This window comes from Bidens hawaiensis, unplaced genomic scaffold (genome assembly GCF_021521415.1).
Source record: "Bidens hawaiensis isolate Kalapana, Puna unplaced genomic scaffold, B.hawaiensis_p1.1 tig00021998_1, whole genome shotgun sequence".
NCBI classification, from domain to species: domain Eukaryota; kingdom Viridiplantae; phylum Streptophyta; class Magnoliopsida; order Asterales; family Asteraceae; genus Bidens; species Bidens hawaiensis.
In genome coordinates this window covers 92,451-97,840 of record NW_027493406.1, presented here as the reverse complement: position 1 = coordinate 97,840, position 5,390 = coordinate 92,451, and the positions used below count along the sequence as shown (strand labels likewise).

General features: G+C 35.7%; 1 pseudogene across 1 annotated transcript; it reads right to left on the bottom strand.

The window, feature by feature from the left end:
- Positions 1-789: 789 nt before the first annotated feature.
- LOC143564388 (uncharacterized) lies at positions 790-4,495 on the bottom strand (annotated as a pseudogene). The gene is made up of 2 exons (XR_013140860.1): positions 2,215-4,495; positions 790-1,500 (listed from the first exon to the last, which is right to left on the bottom strand). The product of XR_013140860.1 is annotated as an uncharacterized LOC143564388 (transcript).
- Between the last annotated feature and the right edge of the window lie 895 nt (positions 4,496-5,390).

The following is a 5,390-nucleotide window of genomic DNA, read 5'->3' as shown; positions in this document are numbered from 1 at the left end:
ATAATACTTCCTCCAACAAACTTTTAAATTACAATCAGGCAGTTTAATTGCATCAGAAAATTGTAAGAATGGTAAATGATAAACAGAAGAATAATTTTAGAACCAATCACTTATCAGCAAGCTTACCGCGACCACCCCTATAACAACCCAGCCTCCGGCAGTTAACATGGTGCACAAAGACCGCCTTGCCACGTTCTCGAGGGTCCGATAACCTGCAACAAGATGCAGTGTCCATTTTCAACAAGTTGTATACAATTATACATAAATCACACAATAAACTCATGTATTTTATTTCCTAATGAATTTTTTAAAACCATGTGACTAAATTAATTCTTTTAAACCATGTCACTAAAAGACTCATGGGACCATCAACAATCGGTGTTAATCGAATTCGGGTTACTTTTATTTGAAAATTGTAATACTGAATTCAAATTCGCATAAAATTCACAAAAACCAATTCAAATAAGCATTAATCAAATACGGATCTATTGGAATAAACCAAATTCAAATAAATAAACAAAAAAAATTCAAAACTGCAAAAGTGAAAAAAATAAATAAATAAAATCTCTAAGCTAATATAAAATTATATATAATATCAAAAAAACTTAGCGAGAACCCAAAAGCTCATATGCTACACAAAAGATATATATAATGTGATATCAGATTATTCGAAGAATCGGTTTGAAATATTCAAATGCAAGTAACCGAAAACTCGAATTCAAACTTGTGATTCGAATTCAGTTTGAATGGATTTCGAGTCCGATTCGAATACTGAACACATCGACTCACCTCTCAAATGCTTGATCTGTAAATCTGTTAATGCACGGGCGGATCATTGCAGAACCCAACGATCTGATCTTGCAATGCCACATCAGCAGAAGCCAAATTTGAACCCTGCCCTTGTACCAAAAACTGATCTGGCATCGAAAAAACGTTACTAGAATCATGCACTGAAGTAAAAACATGATCATTTTGAGAAACCGAAGCCCGAGCTTCACCAAGTTGAGACCCAAATAACCTAATCCCCGAAGACGAACCTGACGGTCCACTCATTCTACCACTTAAATCACTCATTCTATTATTACTATTATTATTCAAAAACTGATGATGCATCCGACGATGTAATCTTCGTCTATCTCTTAATGTAGTTGCAACCGTTCCAATAGAACCAGGGTTAGGTTCAGAATTAACCCTTGTTTGTTGTGTTAATGGTGTTTCGGGTACATATAACTCGTTAAGATCAAAACCACCAGCGATTGGAGATGATGATGGTAGATCTGAATTTATTGTTCCAAAAACAGTTGGTCTGCAACCGTCACAGTACCAGTTTCCTTCAGGTACTTCGCGACCTAACCCAACACAAAAGGTGTGTGCGGATGAGTCGCATATGTCACATAATAGCATTAAAGCATCGTCTCCGCCGTTATGGCATTCGGTGCATATTACACTTTCGTATGGATCGAGGTATCCCCTTAGTTCTTCCTCTGATGGTTGATAAACCTGTAAAAAAGTTACAAATGGTAATGAAATTGAGCTTGATTGTAAATAGAGGCATAAACGAGCTGATCCCGAGTTTGTCTAGGTTCTACTAATGTACAGTACAAGAGCTCGAGCGTGGCTCATTTCAAGCTATATATCTAAAGCCCAAGCAGCTACTGAGTAGTTTTCAAGCTCGAGCTCGACTCATGCTCGGGTCGTCATTTATTATTTGTTCATTAATTTATATAAACTTATAATTACTTTTTATACAAATTAACACCATAACTTTTATATATAAAAAATACAATATATTATTTATGTTCGTCATAATTTTAAATAGGGGTGTGCATGGATCTGTTTTGGGCTCAAACCAAACCAAAAGCTGAAAATTCGGTTTTTTAGTGTTTTTGAAAACCGTTCAGTTGCGGTTTTTTCGGTTCGGGTTCGGTTTGGTTTCACGTGATATTTTTGTTTGGGTTTGGTATTTCCGTCACAGATCGATTTTTTGGTTTCATGGACACCCCTAAGTTATATATAGTAACTATTATTATAAATATATATTTAATACATAAAATTCAAACTGTATGCTCGTTTAGCGTCACGGGCCTGCTTGAGCTTGATAACTGAAACTCAAACTCGGGCTCATCTATTAAACAATCTTGTGTAGGCTCGTTTGCACCCCTAATTGTAATGCAAGAAATATGATTACCAAATTAATGACAACTGAAAACAAACCTGGTCGCACTCAGGAACGGGTATGACCACAGTCCGTAAGTCAAACCCGGTGTCTGACTTTGCAGCTTTTGTTATTGTTGTAAACCTTTGCTTGCAAAGAGGGCAACGTGATTCAACCTTTGACCATTCCATAATACATGAAAAGCAGAAATAATGGCGGCAGCAGTTTAAAACACCTCTCATGGTTCTCTTTTGCTCTTCTGATAAACAAATTCCACAAACCTGTTTTCCTATGTCGTCTTTCATGTCTTCAATCTTCTCTTTGCCTTTTCGTATGGGATACTTCTTTTGTTCATATGCCGGTTGCTTTTCTTGGTTTCTCAATTTAGCTCTTAAATTGGCACAGTAAACCCTAGCTTCTCTCATTTGCTCTCTTTCTTCTTCTGAGATTGTGTACTCGTGATCGGATGATGCAGTATTAACAAAATCAGAATCGGATTCAGATTCTGCCTTCGATTTTTGCCAGTCTGGCTTCTTTTTTCGTCTTTTAGTGGCCTTGCTTCGGTTTTCTGTATTGGTTTTGTTGTGATTTTTTTGTTTAGGTTTTTTGGTCTTTTTGTGTGCTCCACGAACAGTCTTTTTATGTGGATGAGACTTAACTATCTTGTTTTTCTTTGTCTTTGGAGTTTCGTCTTCGTCATCAACAAAATCACTCTCGCTTAGCTTAAATTCTGCATCATTTTCGTCTTCTTCTTCTTGATTGTCTTCTTTGTAAGAAACTATCCTCTTTTCCCGACGCTTATTTATCTGGTTTCTCTTTCTACTTGTGGACATAAACTCTGAATCATCATCATTATCATCATCTTCTTCTTCTGTGTATGAACTTCACTCTTCCCATGAGTATTCTTTCTTTGGTTTACTTTCCTACCTGAATACATAAAATCATCATCGTCGTCATCATAATCATCATCCTCATCATCTTCTGTATATACAACCTTCTTTTCTTGAGGCCTTTTTCTTTGGTTTCTCTTTCTACCTGAAGACACAAATTCTTCATAGTCATCCTCATCCTCATCCTCTTCATGATCTTCATCATCATCGTCATCATGATCAACATCATCATCATCATCATCATCATCATCATCATCATCATCATCCGACATTTCTGGATAAGAATCCCTCTTCATCGCTGTAAGCTTCTTTATTTGTTTAGCTTTCCTATCCGAAGACATAAAATCTGCATCATCTTCATCACCGACCTCCGCCTCATCATCATCTGTGTATACAACCATCTTCTTTTCCCGAGGCTTTGTTCTCTGTCTTCTGTTTCTACCTGAAAACCCAAATTCTTTATAGTCCTCATCAACATCATCATCATCACCACTATTACCATCATTACCGCCACCATCACCATTATTTCCAAAATCACCACCCCCATCACCATTACCACCACCATCATCCACTTCTGTATATGAAGCCCTATTTTCTAAAGGCTTGTTTACCTGATTAGCTTCTCTATCAGAAGACACGAAGTCTAGATAATCTTCATCAGCATCACCATCTTCTTCTGTATATACAACCCTCTTATTTTCCCGATGCTTATTTCTTTGTTTTCTGTTCCTACCTGAAAACACATCCTCCTCGTCATCATCACCACCATCTTCCTCTTCTGTATATGAAACCCTCTTTTTTCCCCGAGGCTTCCGTCTCTGTTTTCTGTTTCTATCTGAAAACAAAAATTCTTCATCATCTTCATCATCACCACCGGCATCATCATCATGATGATCATAATCATCATCATCATCATCATCATCATCATCTTCTGTATATGAAACCCTCTTCTTTCCCCTAGTATTATTTACCCGGTTAGCTTTCCTGTCCATAGACATAAAATCGGCATCATCCTCCTCATCATCGTCGTCTTCTGAATATGAAACCCTCTTCTTTTCCCTATGCTTATTTACTTTATGAGTATCCCTATCAAAAGACATAAAATCTGCATCATCTTCATCATCATCCTCATCTTCTGTATAAGAAACTTTTCTCCTTTTACGAGGCTTCATAACCCTATTTGCCTTTTTACCTGAAGCACTTCTGTTATTTCTTAATCTAGATTTAGAAACTCTCTTTGACTTTCCAAATCCAGCCGATATCTCTTCTGATTCCTCGCCATCTAAAGAATAACATTCATCTGACTCATCAAGATCCTCATCATCAGTCACCTTATACTCCTCATCCGACTCATCTGAATCTGAATCTCTTTGTTTAATCCTTCCTTGATTACTTTCCTTGATTCCAACCCTGCTTCTTGCCATCTGTTCTTTCACCAATAAGAACAAAGACAGAAAACAATATGTAGATAGTTAGTATATAAATAAGGTCTAAACAGCAATCAAAACAGCCACATAATACTTGTTAAGGATCTCCAAGTTGAGAAATATTAGCACACCAATCTTTGAAAAAGGAAATAATATATCACATTTTGACTTTCAAAATCCAAAAAAGGTTGCAACTTGATATAAACATAACCAAAACAAAGTTTGACTTCATAATCTGATCAATATCATTATGACATTTCATCGATACTATGATGAATTGCTATGAGTAACACTACGTAACCAAAATGAAGGATATTGGCACAACAATTTTTGAAAAAGGAAATAAGATGTCACATATTAACTTCCAAAATCCAAAAAAGGACACAACTTGATATGAACACTAATTAAAACATGGTTTCGTATCACAAACCGATCAAATATCATTTGGCATTTCATCAATATTATGATCAATTGTTATGAGTAACACCACATAACCAAAATGAAGAATATTAGCGCAACAATCTTTTGTAAAAAAAAAGATATCAAATTTAAACTTATCAAAATCCAAAAAAGGTAATAACTATATATGATGTATGAACACTAACCAAAACAGGGTTTAATATCATAATCGGACTGATATCATTTTGACATTTCATCAATACTGTGGATTGTTATGAGTAACACTACAGAACCGAATGAGAAAAGAAATTTATAAGAAAATCGCCGATAATAAACAAGTGCCAAAGGTCAACCACAAACGATGATCCGCTACTAACGGTATATCAATTTCAATAAAAAACCTAAATCCTCAAGCCAATCTTCCAATTCAATTGATAACATCTTATCAATATCATTTCAACATTCATAAACCCTAATCAACACAAAAGTTGGGCATCACAATCCGATCAATAGCATTTC